Source organism: Pleurodeles waltl, chromosome 1_2 (assembly GCF_031143425.1).
Source record: "Pleurodeles waltl isolate 20211129_DDA chromosome 1_2, aPleWal1.hap1.20221129, whole genome shotgun sequence".
Classification (NCBI taxonomy): domain Eukaryota; kingdom Metazoa; phylum Chordata; class Amphibia; order Caudata; family Salamandridae; genus Pleurodeles; species Pleurodeles waltl.
In genome coordinates this window covers 570,640,684-570,659,467 of record NC_090437.1, presented here as the reverse complement: position 1 = coordinate 570,659,467, position 18,784 = coordinate 570,640,684, and positions in this window count along the sequence as shown.

Sequence of the window (18,784 nt, the reverse complement as noted above, 5' to 3'; positions counted from 1 at the left end):
TACTTCTTGTTGAACCATTACGTTAATCCAAGGGGTTTGGTTTTAAAATTCCCTGAAAAATCCTTTCGGTATAAATTCCCAAATGCCTTGCATCATTGTCTCAAATCATATCTTGTATTTTTCAATATTACTGGCCCATTGTTCTTTAAAACTTGTTTTAATGTTCAAACGAAAATCCAGACGGAGAACCTCTAATCTCCTCTTTTGTCAGAGCCCTACCAGCTCAGAATTCTTGGTTGCTCCCCTGACTTTATTAGACAGATTTCATTAAAACAACGAAAAAAACTCCATTGTATCCCTATATACGCTGGTATTCCACATTTTTGTTTCCAAAATACAAGACCCAGCTACAAGTACTCCGAGTTCATACATAATTTATTAAAAACAAGTCTGAAAATAGAACTCGTACCAAAACGTTGGTTTATGCTGAAGCTTGAATGGTAGCTATCTTTCACGATGCACTGCAGGCACATCAGCCTGTAGGTGGCAGCAAAGTACACACCAGAGAGCAAAGTCAGCCATAACACATAAACAAGAGAGGAGATTAATGATGCTGTAGAATATCAAGGGTGGCTGCCGTTGCACATTAGCTGCCTTTGCTTTAAAATGACAGTGCATATAAGTGGATGTGGGGCGGGGTGAGAGGGATGCTGCGCGTATCAGAAATGTATCATTATATTTTTTTCAATCGTAGGAGCATACGACTCACGCGAAAGGAAATGAAGGCATTTATTTTTAACCCTTCGCTGTAAGAAAAATTCATTTAATGCATATCTTTCCAGTCTCATTGGCCTGAAAAAACATGCAGGAGCAACAAAGAAATAAATGAAAGAAAAATACATTTTAGATTCCGATAGGAAAAAAGCCAACTTTTCTTCGTGCTGATCAGCAATGATTCATTCTTCTCACTTTAAATAGTTTTCAAGAATCTCGCAGTGGAGTAGCTTTCAATCCTTCCACTTTGGCATGTCTGCTGTATGTGTAATGTGATGATTAACAGGCAGTCCGATGCATAATGTAAGAAGAGATTGCATAGGACATCATTGTAGACATTCTAAGAGCCCTCTGTTTTTCAAGTTATGCATAGGATAATGCACCGCAGACATGAGTTATGATCATTATTCTCAAAATAACAGCAACCACTTATAATGCAGAAACGCTGGCACAAATATTAATAAGAAAAAAAAGGCCTGCTGTACGTTGCTGTAATACACTGCTTGCTTTTATTATATAGAAATAATATATTTTCTCAAACCAGCTGTTGGGGTTAGCAATAATAGACAATACACCTGCCTTCACCTTAAGCAGCCAGTGTGATATATTGTTGATTTAACAAAACCAAATAACAATGAAGGTTGTTTCTCTACAATCGAATGCTTTAAACCCCCTCAGGTATTTGTTGGGCAGAGAATCTAATCTGTTCATTGCTAGAATTTACATTTTCTACTTATGTGCCTATGTGTTGTTTATTATTCCTCTAGACTAAGAAGAACAGTTAGAAGTAGACACCCTCTCTAAAAAACACGCCAAACTCCTTCAAGGTTCTGGCTGTGACAGGAGAAAAGACCACGAGTCCCTGCCTCCCTCCGGACTTTGAGGTCTGTGCACAGTGTGCTGCTGTCCGGGACTCCATTTAACAACTTGATAGTTTGTATGGGAGCTCTATAGTGGCATGGCAGCCATTTTAGGCACAAGTAGTGGTGGAGCAAGTAAACCGTTAGCAGAAGAAAGCATAAGAACTAGAGAGGTTTCACACTGGAAGAAAAACTGTTCTATTTTTAGAGGAAGTGAGTTTTAAGCAAAATGCCAGAAGTTCTAGCACTGCTCCACGAGCAAGAACACCCTCCACCTCTGGTCTGATTCAGATGGGACAACCACAGCAGTTGCAGCTGTGCTGAAAGTAAAGAAGTGTAGCATCACAGGGAAGGCAATTTCACAGTTTCGCTACTAATGACACAACTCCTCAATTTACAGGAGTAAACATGAACGAGATACCGAACTGATCCTCTCCTTGTCCGGCGACCCTGTGAAGACCAAGAGAAGTTACCACAATTGAATGAAAGCATTCTCCACCTGGATGGAAGCCAGCTACTTCAAACTCAACTCAGACAAGATGAAGAGATCCTCATAATTAGCTCCACCCATTCCACCTGGAATGAATCCTGGTGGCCCAACACATTGGGAAACAAACCCACCCCCACAGACCACGCACACAATCTAGGCATCATCCTGGACTCCTCAATATCCATGACCCACCACATCAACGCCGTCTCTTCGTCATGCTTCCACATCCTCCGAATCCTTCAAAAGACCTTCAGGTGGATCCCCTCTGGTATAAGGAAGACAGTCACCCACACAATCGTCACTAGCAAACTGGACTATGGCAATGCACTCTATGCCAGCATCAACAAGAAGATGCAACTAAGACTAAAAAGAATCCAGAATGCAGCAGCCAGATGCATCCTTAACATCCCCCGACACAGCCGCATCTCCTCCCACCTCAGAGACTTACACTGGCTCTCAGCCAACAAAAGCATAACATACAAACTCCTGACCTACATCTAAAAGGCACTACACAACATAGGACCAGAATACCTCAGCCACTGCCTCGCCTTCTACGTACCCACAGACAACTCCGTTTGTCCCAGCTCACCCTGGCAGCCATTCCCAAGATCCAGAAAAGCACAGCAGGAGGAAGATCCTTCTTCTACCTTGCAGCCCATACATGGAGAACACTACCTATCAAACTCAGACAGACACCATCTCTCAAGCTGTTCAGGAAGGATCTCAAGACCTGGCTTTTTGATTGAGTAGCACGCCCCAAAACAGCACTTTGAGACCTTACAGGTGATTAGTCCTGCTCTAGAAATGATTGATTGATTGATTCACTGCCACTTTATTTAACCTCTCAGCTATATTCAGTCAAGGGGATGCATGCAGGGCACCTGTACGATACACAGGGGTCAGGTGGCTCCCTATATCCCTACCCACTTCAGTTAGTATGTTGCCCTTGGCTGGGTAAAGTTACTGTTTCCTGCTGGAAGCTACAGTCGTACTCCTGCATTGCTTGACTTGGAACATGATTTGGTCGTAGAACATATGTGTGACTTCACACCAAGCTTGGATTGTCCTTTCCAGTGGGCCTGTGGGGTACGTCTCCCTGTGGTGCCCTTACTCCTGTTAGTTCTGAGGTCTGCTGGGGTCATTCTCCTCCCTAGCGTAAGTGTCCTGCAATGGCACTGCACTAGGCGCTCTCTGTGGTGTCATTGACGCTCCAGAATCTTCTGAGAAATCTTCACCTTTCTCACATACTCCATCTGAACCTGGGGAGGTTTGGCCCTTCTGGCTCATTGGCCCACTCATTTGTGGCCAGTGCTGTTGCTGTACAAATCTACTATCCAATCTATTATCACATAGTCATTCATCTATGGGAAACGGCCGAAGTCCTTGCTGATTTTTGACCAGAGCTTTTGGGATGGCTCCTTTATCATGATAGAGGTAAGGGCAGCAGAGTCTCCAGTGATTTGGCAGGCATGACATGTTCTTACTATTTCTTCCACTGCCACGTCCATCCCCGGGCACCATGACTTTTCTCTTAGTCAAGCCTTAGTTTTGGTTAACCTTTTGTGTCGTTGATGTGCAAGACCTACAACTCGCCTCCATAGTAAATGTGGTCCCACAATGTGTCACCGTCACAGAAGGAGGCTTTGATCTGTTTTGCTAAGTTCATTGTGTACCCCCCACAGCTGAGTCATCGACATCCTCTCTGTATGATCCCGTCTTTGGGAGTCACCCAGGTACTGTTTCCATCAGTGTTGTCACAGCTTCAATGGTCTTCTGGGTGCATTTTCGTTTTCTGATGCAAATTAGATTTCCTCTAAGGTCATTACTTTGGAGCTTGATTCCAGAGCGACTAGTCTGAGAATTTCTTCTGGTTCTTTGTCTCCCTCCTCCTTTTGATTATATGTTGCCTATTAGTGCATGGAGAGGTAATTGACAGAGTTGCCAGTCCCCACTGCAAAGTTGTACTGCTGTAGTTGGAAAGCCCGCCACTCAGTCCATGGTATGGGGTATTGGGAAGTACCTTAAAACAGTAGGACCAGCATTTAGTCATCCACTTAGCACTCACTACCACAGAGGAAGAGGTGGAAGTGGCGACAACCCCATTCAGTAGCAAGAGTCTCCCACTCTAGTTGCACATACGTAATAGGCACCCAGACCCCTCAGTCATGTTCCTGCACCAGACTAGTCCCAAATCCTATAGGGCTGACATCCACATTAAGATCAATGGGTTGCTCAGTCTTGAAGTACGCCATTGCGTTGTCCTAGAGCAGTACACTTTTTATTTCTTTTAATGTTGTCTCTGCTTGGAAATCACATTCTATGGTGTGTTTGGTTTTGTCAGGTTCACAACAGTTCGGAAAAGGTGGTGAGGTTAGACACAAAATGCCCACGAAATTTTGGCATGCCTAACAAACTCCTTACTTCTGTGGCATTCAGGGAGATGGGTGCTTTTTATGTCCACTGCTTTTCACAGGTCCACACAGACACATATCCAACAAGTGAATTTGGTATAAAAAAAGGAGCTTTTCTTCTTGTGCAGGGTGAGTCTGCGCTCCACTAACTGGCTAGGGCTGCTATCAACTTGTGATAATGCTTGTCTAGTGCAGTTGAATAAATGAAAATATCAACACTATTGTTTAACATGTCTTCTAGGCAAGACAGCCTTTCCCTAACGGCATTTTGGAATAACTTGGCAGCTGTGAATATCCCGAAGATGAGCTGACAGAACCTCCTCGTCCATAGGTGAGTGTAAAGTGTGGTGATATATCTGCTGGCTGAATTTAATATCAACTAGAGGTACCTAGTGTTAAAGTCTGGCTTGTAGAGCCATTGTGGACCATGTAGATCTGTGACTATATAATTCATCACTGGGATAATGTGTCTCTTGATGTATGTCTTTATTAGGGAGTCTCATATCGATACTTAATGAGATGGCCCTTGGTTCCTTTGGTTTTGGGGTAACAACCATTGGTGACATCCATGAGGTAGGCCCAGACCATTTTGCTACCACCCACACCTGTTCCAGCTTCTGTAGTTCTTCTACAAAGGGACAGAGATGGAATGCCCCTCCCCATTTGTTCCTGAGGGCTTTTGGCTAGATTGTCTTGTCTATCTGGAGCTGAACATTGTGTCTGTGCATCTCAGACCACTGAACCATGCTGGAAAGTCTTTCACTATTTCCTCCACCTTGGAGTTATGTATTGTTCATGCAAAGAATACTAGTCAAGATCTTCTGCTATGTGATACCTGAAGAGTGTCACCATCTGTGGTTGACATAGAAGTGTGTGTCTCTCCATATTACCATTCCTCATTGTTGCTTCCAACAGTCCTGCCAGCAACAGCACATGTTGCCCTCCAAATGCATAGATTCTGGTGTCCATGGTGACAATGGGTGGCTTGGATATCAGCGCTTCATACTTTTAATGACTATTATATTTACCAACTCCCCAATATCAATGAGGACTGATACTCATGAAATCATTATAGAACACACAGAGGAATCTTCTTTTATTCCTTATCTGGAATATGAGATAATGAAAACATCCTCCTGAGCATCTTTTAAAGGTGCCTGTGTCCTTGGGATGCTGGGCTCTTTCTGTGTCACTGCCCAAAATAAGTTTATCATACATGTCAACACTATTAAACAAAGTGAATAATGCTATCTCTCTATTGTCTAATTTTTATGGAAATAGTGTAAGCAGACAGTCACAGAAGAAATGATTTGATGGGTCCTCTATCAAGTCGATCTAGTTGTGTTACTTAATTAAATGTCTTTTCCTGATTAGTTAGTAATTATAATTGATAAAGTGTACTGTAAACAATATGTAACAGCACAGAGAAAATATGAGGCACATTAATCCCTAGACACAATAAGACAATTATACTAACTGTTATGCATTTAATATAACTGTGTTTTGGGATTTTGGAGTTTTAGATGTTTTTAATTAAATACTTTATTTTTGTTTGTAGATTGTTATAAACTAGGACATTATTGCTAAACCGCAATAAGCACAGAGAGATATACATAGGGCTTGGCATAAGGGTACCTACCAATAAGAAGCTATTCTGAATCCTTTCAGGCCCTATGCACAGCTCACTTCTCCTCAGATGAAACTTGGAAAAGGGAAAGTGGAAGACAAATTTCTGCTTTGCTGAAAAATATGTTGTTTTGCTTTGTCTGCTGGGGGAAATATAAGAAGAGGTGTCCTAATAGTCTAGCTTGAGTCAATATCCCCAAAAAGTGTTCCAGTCTGAGGGGCATATGTACAATCCCCTTGAGCCTCCTTGCGCCACATTAGCATATTTTATTTACGCAAATGTGGCATTAAGGAGGCATTTACGGCGTGTTATATTTACATATGTGCCACTTTGTAATCCCTGTAACTGGGAACAGCCTACCTGCAAAACACAAAGTTTACTGACAGAGTGAAGGCCAGCATCAAGGATGAGGTATCCAAGATGTTAGCTCTAGGGTTGATCCAGCACAGCAGAAGCCCTTGGTCCAGCCCAGTTGTTATGGTACCTAAGGCTGCTGCACCTTTGTTTCTGTGTGGACTAATGTGGGCTCAATTCAGTCACCAAGACTGATGCCAACCCCTTCCCCAGAGCTGATGAGCTCCACCCCAGAGGGGCACTTCACGTTTTGAGTTATATCCTTCAGGTTGAAGAAGGCCCCTGCCACCTTCCAGAGGTTGGTCAATCAGGTCCTGGCTGGGCTATGAACCTCAGTGCTGCCTACCTTGACGACATTGCTTTTTTCAGCTCCAGTTGGAAGGACAACTTGTATCCCCTGTGGGAAGTATTGAAGGCACTGCAAGCTGCAGGCCTCACTATAAAGACCAGTAGGTGCCAATTAGGGCAAGGGTCAGTGGTGTACTTGGGGCAACAGGTAGGAAGCAGCCGGGTGGCATCCCTAAACCCGAAGATTGATACCCTTCAGGCTTGGGCACCCCCTAAGGCCCAGACAGAGGTGAAATACTTCTTAGGCCTCACCGGATACTATAAGAGATTTGTAAAGGGCTATTGCACCATTGCTGCCTCCCTGACAGAGCTGGCTTCCAAGAAGCAGCCTAGACAGGTGATCTGGACTGAGACGTGCCAAACTGCATTTGACACCCTGAAGGAGGCCATGTGCACGGCGCACGTGCTGCTGGCCCCTGACCTCTCCAAGGAATTTGTGGTATAGAGAGATGCTTCAGAGCACGGTGTGGGAGTGGTGCTCTTACAGCTGAATGAAGAGGGCCTAGACCAACCTGTAGTCTTCCTTAGCAAGAGCTACTCCTCAGGGATCAGAAGTGGAGCGCAATAAAGAGGGAAGTTTTTGGTGTGGTCTGGGAACTGAAGAAGCTAAGGTCTTACTTGTTTAGGTATCACTTCTAGGTTCAAACAGACCACATGCCCCTCAGATGGTTAGTGCAGATGAGGGCTAAGAACCCATTTCCCTACAGGTGATGAATTTTGTGGTGCAACACAGCCCTGGGATTGAACACACCATCGCTGATGGCCTGTCAGGTTCTTTTGTCCTTAGTGAGGAGAACTCCCAATGGGTTTGGTAGTTCTTCACACTCTGAACTGTAGGGGACACATGTTAGACCTTGTATCTTTTGGCATGTTTCACCTGTTTTTTTGCCTTCTGACCCCCTGTTTTTATGGTATACCGGATTCTGTTTTTCCTGATTTATTGTCAATGCACACTTTTCCACTGCTGATCAGTGCTAAAGTGCACATGCTTCCTGTGCAAATTGTATTGGTGATTGGTTTATCCCTGATTGGCATATTGGATTTACTAGTAAGCCCAAGTAAAGTGCACTAGAGGTGCCCTGGGCCTGTAAATCTAATGCTACTAGTGGGCCTGCGGCACTAATTGTGCACTTTTACTAGGTACGTACTAGTAAATCCGATATGCCAATCAGGGATAAACCAATCACCAATATAATTTACACAGGAAGCACGCCAACATGTCAAAAGACACGGTGTCCCAGGGTTGCAGTGCAGGCAGTAGCGTCATCATTGATGAAGCGCTGTCGTGGGTAGGCCCAAGGCAGCGGAACGACACAGGGCTGGCTCTGTGCAGCACCCATGGGTCGCAGTGCAGGCAGGGATGTCTATTGATGATTCTGGAGTTGCTTGTGTCTGCGGGCCGGGGCTGCAGTGCAGGAAGGAATGGTGCTTCATGTACCTTGTGAGCGGTGTTGTCAGGCCACGGTGCATGTAGCAGCATCAGTGTCAGTGCAGAGAGTCATTGCTGGAGATACTAAGGCTGTGGTGTAAGCGCAGTGATGTGGAGTTCGGGACCCACAGGTCATGGTGCAAGCAGAGGCTCAGTGACGGCGTCAGGTGGTGGAGTCGGTGAGACCAGGGTTGCAGTGCAAAGTGGGCTACGGCTCGGTGAAGCTTTGTCAGGTCACGGTGCAGGCAGCAGCATCGTGTATAGTGTCATCGTGTTTTCTTTCTGTTGCAGCACAAAACACTCTGCTCTGTAGGCAGATGAGCCTGAAGTCTTTGATATCCCTGAGGCTTTCAACAGGAGGCAAGCTCTACTTCAAGCCCTTGGAGAAATAAGAGAATGGTGGTTGATGCTATAAAGTCCGCACATCCGTGGTTGAGATGAATAGCTAATCAGTCCAGAGTGTTGAAGTACAATGTTAAGGTGCCAGGTCCGGTATGACACCCAACCACCCAGGTGTCTAATGCACTGATCATAACAAAGTTATGAGCTGTGCTGGAAAACTTACTAAGAAAATATCTGAGCATTCCAAAAGGTAGTCCAAGCAGTATAGACAAATAGTAGAAAAAGGTCCAAAATTCATAGACATTTTTCTTCTTCCAATGAGTAACCTTGATTTCTGGAAATTATACACAATGCACAAAACAGCCAACATGTGTTTCGTCCGAAGGACTTTTTCAAGGCTGTAAATCAAAGATCAAAAACCAGATGTAATGGTGTGAGCAAAATAAACTGCATTGAAGTACACAAAGCTCAAAAAGTACATCGAGTATATAAAGAGGATATGGTGAAGGTATGGAGGGAAAACGAGAGGCGGTGGGTAAAAAAGGGATGGGAGGAGGAAAGGGATGGATCAGATGAGTGAATGGGAAGTAACCATCATGCAAAAAAAACCGACTTTGTGACGGAAAATACTAAGAAGTGTGTATCAAGTGATATTACAGAGCAAAAAATAGAAAAGGTACCCAAAAAAACACTGTTGTAAGTGTATAAAATAATACACATACATGCTAGGGCAAATATTGTGCTACGCTACCAATAATTCTGATATTTTACTAACGTAAAAAGTGAGACCAACAAAAGATGATAATAGGAACAAAAGGAAGCAACATACCGAGATATAATGAGTAAAGATGAATTCATATATGAAAGGATTGAATTGCCATAGAGTCCAATGAAGAATTGTGGTGTTCACAGGTGGAAGTGAAACAACAAATCACTGTAAGATGGTTTATCCAAAAAATCCCAGGGCATCGAGTCGGTCATAGCATGATTAAATAGAGGTAAGCCACGATAAGCCCAGAAGAAACTGAGGAATAGGTAAAATAAAAAATCCCATTAATATTAGAAAGTAATGTGGCCAATATTAAATAATCAAATAAAAAGAGGCATATCTGGCCCAAAACATAATTAAATTACCGTGGAGCTGGCAGCATAGTTAGGGGGAGAGCAGTGCCCAGAGAGACGGAGTACGATAAATATAGTAAAATATCTAAGGGATGGTGGTGCTGTTGGCCCACTAAGTATAGCTGTTATCAATATAAAAACGGGCCTGAATATCAAAAAGCATTTGGAGAAAAACAAAGGGGATGCAGTAAAAAAGTTAGAACCGCAGATTGAAGCCCCGCGGTTCCATAATCATATTATGAGATGGAAACTAGATACGGAAATACAACAGGGCAACAAGAACTCTTAAACCGTAGTTTGGGAAACAAAGCGGGCCGCATGCTTACCCGTGTTCGGCAGAGTCGGTCCGAGTGGTCTGCCGTTCAGGAAGTGTATAGCACGAGAAGGACAAACGGATGCCATTTTACAGTGAATTGTCGTCGAAATAGAGAGAGGACAAAGGGTTGGGAATTGAGAGCCCCGATAGCACTGAAACACGGGTGCCATATTGGAAAGGTTAATAAAGTGAAAATGCCCGAATATAATAAAAAGCAAAACATGGTGATAAGAAAAAATATGAAAAAATTACAATAAAGTGGGAAAACAAACAAAAGTAGAAAGAGAAATAAATTAGTAAAATAATCTAACTGAAGTCATAGTATGTAGAATGATATGACACACATTATAAAATATAACAATATTGAAGCCATTCAAGTGAACATCATTACTTATATCATTAATCCTAGCACAGCACTCATATAGTAAGAGCCAGTGGGTAACAAATGTTAAACGAGAATATGGATAGTCCAATGGTATTCAAAAATCTCAACATACAGAACACACATAATGAATATGATAAAAGGAAGAGAAAAAGTGCATGATATATAAAAAAAAAAGGGGGGAGAGAAGGTGAATTAACCAGAAGGCATGGCAGTAGCAAACAAATAAATAAATAAACAAAAGATGCATATTTGCAAGATATATCATATCAACAAATGGGATAGTATAACAGAATCTCAAATGAGGCGCAGATATATACAAAACTTATGAATGCCGTAAACATGCTTATAATGAAAGAGCTACCAGTGTGTATTAAAATTGTAAAAATACATGAAGGTCCTTATCAGTATTAAGACCTATTTCCATAGCCCTAAGTTTTAGGATCCAACTACTTTCTAGACATCTAAGGAACGCGGTCTTATTACCCACCTAGGGAGGCTGCTTATTGTATTGATACCATGTGCAGTAATGCCTAAAATTCCCCTTTGCCCATGTGTGCTATTATAATGTGTTGCAAAGGAATAATTTGCATTGTTGGAACGGATGGCCCTGACATGTTCTTATATCCTGTCTTTTAGAGGTTCGTGCTTCCTACATATATGAGCCCACATATGCATATGACACAGTTCACTCTTTCGTGGAGGTAGGTTGGTCTGGTGTCGTGGAGGGATGTGTGTGTGTGGATGAGGATTTTGAAGGTGATCCTCTTGTCGATAGGGAGCCATTGAAAGGATCTGAGGTGTGACGAAATGTGTTCATGTCGTGGGAGATCCAGGATGAGGCGGGCGGCTGCGTTCTGGATTCTCTGGAGTTTGCGTTTGAGTTTGAGTGTGGTGCTGGTGCAGAGGGCGTTTCCATAGTCCAGCCTGCTGCTGATGAGTTCGTGGGTGACGGTCTTTCTGGTCTCTATGGGAATCCATTTGGCCTAGGGCGGTGGGCCACCAGGAGTCATCCCATATGGTTTTGTTGGGGCCAAAAATTATGATTTCGGTTTTGTTGGAGTTGAGCTTAAGGTGGTTTGCTGTCATCCATGTGGCGGTGTCAAGGAGTGCAGCGTGGAGGTTGGTTTTGGCGGTGGTAGGGTTACGGATGAGGGAGATGATGAGCTGGGTGTCGTCTGCGTAGGATATGATGCTGATTCCGTGTGGTCCCAGGATGTTGCCGAGCAGGGTCATGTAAATGTTGAAAAGGGTAGGGCTGAGAGACGACCCTTGGGGGACTCCACAGATGATTTTGGTGGCTGTGGAGTGGAGTGGAAGGGAGGGAGGCAGACTTTCTGGGTTCTTTCAGTGAGGAAAAAGGTGAGCCAGTCTAGGGCTTTGTGTCGAATCCCTGCGTTGTGGAGGCGTGTGCAGAGTGTTTGATGGCAGACAGTGTCAAAGTCAGCGGAGAGGTCCAGGAGGATGAGTGCGACGGTCTCGCCCTTGTCGACTCTGGTTCTGATGTCGTCAGTACATGCGATGAGGGCGGTCTCAGTGCTGTGGTTCTTGCAGGACCCAGATGCAGGGGTCAGTTCCTCCCACCACTCTTAGTCCAGGGAGACTCATCAGGATATGGACGACACACATCAGCCCCCTTTGTGTCACTGTCTAAAGGGAATTCACAAAGAGCCCAACTGGTATCTGACCCAGATGTGGATTCCATAGGCAGGCAGAGGCACAGGATGGTTAAGCAAAAAAGTACCCACTTTCTAGAAGTGGCATTTTCAAACAGACAATCTAAATACCAACTCTACCTAAAGATGTATTTTTAAATTATGAGTTCAGAGACCCCAAACTCCATATTTCTTTCTGCTTCCAATGGGAATATGCACTTAAAAGATACTTAAAGGCAGTCCCTGTGTTAATCAATAAGGAGCTAGACCTTGCAATACTGGATTTGGAAGTATTTCACCATCAGAACATGTGGAACTCAGTACATGTCCTACCTTTTAAATACATAGCACTGTGTTCATGGGGCTACCACAGCCTACCTTAGGGATGACCTACATGTAGTAAGTGGGATTTCTCAAGGCACTCTCAGGGACACCTAATTCACAGGGCCCTGGCGTACCTCCCTCATGGTCCTAGCAGGCCGCCATCTTGGAAAGTTAGCGCTCTAGTGCTGCAACACATTGCCACCTCGCCGCATGCTGTGATGCACGCACTGAACACCAGAGTTTATCAACCAGTTCTCACTCATGCCCGTAACATTCAGACCCCAGGGAGGTGAGCATTAGGTGACAAGTGGGACTGTCGCTTTGAGGAAGTAAGTGCTAATTTGATTTCTCCACATCGCATCACGGACACTGACCAAGAGAAAAGAAGAGTGCATTTTAATATTTGGCCAAACCTTTAGAGTGTGATTACAAGCACACCCCCATCCCGGCGGATATACAATACAATAGCTAGCACATTACTGAGCACATTACTGAGTACGTCACGCATGCACCAAGTGTGATATTATGTGCTGTATCTGTTTTTATGTGCAGTTTGTCTCATAATGTCCATTATGAGGATTTATCATTCTCATTCCTTGATCATTGGTTGTTACCTGTGCCCTGTCAGGAGTGGGGCGAAGTTGGCTAATGATTGGCACCACACCCGCAAGTAGTAAAACATATGTATAGTAGCCCAATATTCTATAGGGCTATGATCACTATATCCCTTTATATATCCACAGGTATCATTTGAGGACATCACATAAGATAGGTATCAATTGAGGACACCACATTAGATAGGTGAAAAGCACTTTATCGCGTAGCATGCATTATTTGTGCTTACACTAGTGATAGTTACATAAGAAGTCGAACCAGGGAGTCATTCTTGGTTATGAAGAGGAGCCTACAGGTAAGGCTCCGAAACATGTAGACCAGGAAGAAAGGTGTATGGCATACACAACTTCCTTAGCCCCTTTTCCAACCATACCATCTCCATGAGATCTATTCAACTATAGAAACCTCTAGGAGACAGATATTTTTAACTTGTTCAAGTCCCCACTACTCCTATCCCTTATTTGAATCACATTGACGTGACTACATCAATGCTCATCAGTGCTCCCACGTAATCTTCCTGTATTCACAAACATGGGTGCAAATCAAGCTGACACACAACACAGTAACCCCCAAAGTTCACACTGATAAAGGTCAAAAGCCAAGCTGGGCATTGATGCCCTTGCTATTCAATTTGTACACTGTAGATCTAAGGCAATCATGTGTCATCTGCCTTCTTAACATACCTCATGCTTTTCTTCCAGGATGCAATTGCTTCAATAAATGCATTGAAATCCAGTTTGCATCTTGTGTTCTGCCTTGGCTTGTATGAGTCACTGAGTAACTGAGCGAAAGGAGTATGATCTGTTTCTGCGACTTCCTTGAGAAGTCAGAGTATCAGGTTTAGGTTGCCACAAATCACCTTTCCTCTCTAAGGTTGCGTGAGGCACTGTGGGCTAGCCAGGAGTCAGGCCGACAGCTTATCAATTGTGTGGAGTTGACTCAGTCTCCTACACTCTGTGGAGCTGCCAAACTAAACATACTGTTTTACTATCATAATAGGAATCGCTCAACGGGGATGCAGAAAGCACTGGTCGTCATCAATATCCACAATATTGAAAACAACTTATTTGCAAATTGCTTTAAAAAAAGGTTGTCATTTTTGGCTGATACCCAAAAAAAGCAAATAACTATGGGCTATAGGCCATTAAAAAATATCAAGTGACACAAAATACAACTATTGAGGCATCTGATTCAGCACTAACGGACGGACAAAGCTGCACACCATTCAAATTGGAGCAAAAGGAAACAGTGCATTGAGACTTCAGTAGATTTGGCAAAAGTTGAGAAATTCATGTTGATAAAGAAGTCACTACTGAAAGGTCTCCCGCGGTTGTTATAGTGGCACAACATTAATATCAACTTTACTGTATTAGTAATGCCATATCGTATTATGAATTGCATAGTATGACTGTGTACTCTCAACTATGTAATCGAGTATACTGTTCCAGTAACCAGCATTAACGGAACTTTCTATCAGGGGCGCCATTTCAGGCAATCCACTGGCAAAACAAAGACTACTAAAAGGTCAGTGGATGCTAGGGATGCCAAAGGATCAGCATGTGAACATCCCCCACATTCTAATGTGCAAAGGATCATGAGCATCGTAGTCTGCCTGATGATAGGTCTGCCCTTATGTGTGCTGCTTATGTGGTTCTTTGGGCAGGAGATTAGGTGCACTCAGAATGACTCAACTGCACAACATAAACATCCTGCTAGCACTGAATGGTTGTCTTTTTTCAATTACTTTTAGCGTTCTTATTTTCTAATTGTTGAATGATTAGATTAGTAGATGTTTATTAACTTTAAATATGGTTAAATAATGCACAGCTACCTATGCTCATTTATGTGATGTTGTTCTTTTCCTGAGCAAGATTTATTTTGCAACAATTTTAATTAATTGAGCAAATAAATTATTATAGTGCAATACAGTGCAACTCCAGAGCTTCATGGGGGAACCCATCAATTTCTGAGAGTTCCTCAAATTAACATTTAAAAATAAAGGCAGGAAGGCTAAATGTAAATTGTATGTAGCTGAGAATGGACCATCAGTCCTGGGATGGGAGGATCGGTCAGAATTAGTCATTTTACTTGCTCCCAACATTCCAGATCCTTTGTTGATTGTGAAGGATGATATGCAAGAAGGGCAGGAATTCAGAAAATAATTTCCATGTGTATTTTCAGGGAAAGTTAAAGAATTTAGAGGTTTTGTTAACAAAATAACATTGAAGGAAGATACATGTTCTTGTATACACAAGGTGAGAAATATTCCCCTTAGTATTGAAGATGAGATGATTTCTGGAATTGGACAAGCTGGTAGAGTCAGGTATTATATATAGAACAGGTGAAATCATCAGAATGGGTGTCCCTGTGTTCTATGCTCACACAGCTAAGTTGTGTTAGGCTTTGGGTAGACCTTAGGGAATTAAGCAAAGACATCTTAATGGAGCGGTTTCCCTTGCACCACACCAGTGAGTTATTATCAGTGACTAAAGGGATAAACTGGTTTTCCATTATAGGCCTGACTTGAGCGTACCAATAGGTACCCTTGCACTGAGATAGTAAACACCTAACCACTTTTATCCTTCCTGTAGGCTGTTTCCAGTTTAAAAGGGTCCACAACTATGCTTCAGCGTCTCATGTACAATTTATTTAAGGAAAGAAAAAAAGTAATTTTCTTCCAAGAAAATATCTTGATAATGAGTGAAAATAGGGAGGAACATGACAAGGAATTAGGAGCGGTGTTAAAAATTTGGGAAGATTATGGTCTGGCTGCTGATGTAACCAAATCCAAGTTTGCAAGATACAGGGCGAAGTACTTGGGTCAGAAAATAAGTTTCAAAAGAATCACACCTAAGACAGAATTGGTTGATGCAATTTTACAGGCTCCTATTCCACAGAATAAAGATGAAGTGCAAGCTTTATTCAGGTTTTGTGGAATCTTATTCCAAAACACATCACGTCAGACAGTTGTTAAAAAAGGTGTCAAATTTGTATGGATGACTGAGTGGCAAGAGGCATTTGAATTAAGTAAGAAAGGCATATCTTAGCCCCAGCCGTACAAGGCTTTGATCCCAGGGGCAGAAGTTTCATCACCACGGATGCCAGCAGCAAGGGTTTAGGGGTGGTCCTTTCTCAGCTGGGTAACGATGGAATAGAACACCTCATTGCCTCTGGATTTTTTGCAGTAACCCCAACAGAGGACCAAAACTCTGTTATTGAAAGGGAGACTTTGGGGGGGAGTGTGAGGCTAAAGCATTTTACGCAGTTCATATGGGGAAGTGGTGGTCAGGACCGACCACAAACCTTTGACGAAGGTTCTTACTTCACAGGGCCTAAGTAATGTCTCACTTAGGCTATCTGGGTTGTTTAAGCAACTGTTAGACCTAATGTATGAAGTCCGTTTTGTCCCAGGACCCTGTAACAAAATTGCTGATTTCCTTAGCAGGTTACGGGTACATATCAGGGAAGAGACAAGTAATGAGAGGGATCATTGTTTTGTTGCTACTGTGTTTTTGGATGAACTACAAAGTATAAGTGCAGAGGGACAGAGAGCAGCATAAGAACAAGATTGTACACTATCTAAGGTCACGGTTTATGTCAAAGAAGTTTGGCCAGAAAATCAACGTTTGAAGGATAGCTTTGTTGCATTTTGGGAAGTGAGGAATGAGTTATCTGTGGAGGAAGGATTTCTCTGAAGGGTGGAAGACTCATCCCACCAGGTGATCTTCGTGGGGAACTCATTAATTTGTGTAATGAAAGTCACCTTTGTATTGAAAAAAAATGAAAGCAAAGTCAACAATTTTACTGGTGGCCTGAAGAAGACAGAGAAATTGAAAGAATAGTAATGGAATGCATAAAATGCATCAATTCAGATAAATTGGTGGTCGCATTTCGACCCCACTGCCTCTCACTGAAGTTTCATAAATGCTCTGGGAGAGAACAGGGATAGATATTTGTGGGGCAGTCTAGAGTGAGCAAGGTGTACCCAAACTTCTTTTGGTGGCCACAAATCATTTTCCAAAATGGCTGGAAGTCAAAACTGTGAATAAAGCTGATGCTTGGGCAGTGGTAAAATTTTGGGGAGACATTTTCATCAGAGAACGTCTCCCCAGAGTGATGGTCTACTTGATTCTCACATTTTCAAGGAACTGATGACAAAAACAGGAGTGGAACACAAACAAACAGCCCTTTATCATCCGGATTCAGACGAAACCACAGCACTGAGACCGCACTCCTCGCCGCCACAGATGACATCAGACAACAAATGGGCAACCGCGAAACCTCAGCCCTCATCCTGCTCGACCTATCAGCCGCTTTCGACACAGTCTGCCACCGCACCCTGCTAACCCGTCTCCACGAAGCCGGCATCCAAGACAAAGCCCTCAACTGGATCTCATCCTTCCTCTCCGACAGAACCCAGAGAGTCCGACTCTCACCCTTCCGCTCCAAAGCCACCAACCTCATCTGCGGCATCGCCCAAGGCTCGTCTCTTAGCCCAACGTTGTTCAATGTCTATATGGCCCCCCTCGCACAACTGGCCCGTCAACACAACCTTAGCATCATCTCCTACGCCGACGACACCCAGCTCGTCCTTTCCCTGACCAAAGATCCGCTCACCGCCAAAACCAACCTCCACGAGGGACTAAAATCCATCGCCGAGTGGATGAGCAACAGCCGCCTGAAGCTCAACTCCGACAAGACGGAAGTCCTCATCCTCGGACGCTCCCCCTCGGCCTGGAACGACTCCTGGTGGCCCACCGCCCTCGGACCCCCACCCACCCCAGCCAGCCACGTACGAAACCTCGGCTTCGTCCTCGACTCTGCTCTCACCATGTCCAAACAGATCAACGCCGTCTCCTCCTCTTGTTTCAACACCCTCTGCATGCTCCGCAGGATCTTCAAGTGGATTCCAACAGGAACCAGGAAGACGGTGACTCAAGCCCTCGTCAGTAGCAGACTTGACTACGGCAACGCACTCTACACAGGCATCCCAACGAAAGACATCAAACGACTCCAACGCATCCAGAACGCATCCCCCCACCTGATCCTCGACATACCCCGCCGATGTCACATCTCCCCCCACCTGAAGGACCTCCACTGGCTCCCTGTGGAAAAAAGGATCACCTTCAAACTCCTCACCCATGCACACAAGGCACTACACAACACCGGACCCACCTACCTTAACACCAGACTCAACTTCTATGTCCCCACACGTCAACTCCGCTCTGCCAACCTCGCCCTCGCCTTCGTCCCCCGAATCCAGCACAAGACCTCTGGCGGCAGATCCTTCTCCTTCCTCGCCGCCAAGACCTGGAACTCTCTCCCACCTCTCTACACCAGACGCAGGACCTCCTCACCTTCAGGAGACTCCTCAAGACATGGCTCTTCGAACGCTAGCCCCGAACCCCCCCCTCCCCAGCGCCTCGAAACCCTGTTGGGTACATAGCGTGCTTTATAAATTCACTGATTGATTGATTGATTGATTGATTAAAGGGAATGGTAATGTTGAAAGGTTTAACCATGTTACAAAAATATCGTTGAATTGCCAACCAGCAATAACATGGATTGGGAAAGGGAATTGATGAAACAGTAGGGGCTTATAGACTGTCTCATTGTGAATCGACTGAGCATTGCCCGTTTGAGTTAATGAGAGAGAACTCCCCATACTAAAGACAACATGGAGTGGTTGACAAAGACAAAGAACGTTAATTTGTCACACTGTGGGGTAAGAGACAGAAGAAAATGGCCCAAAAGAAGTATAAGAATAGATATGATTTGTCACATAGTGCCAAAAA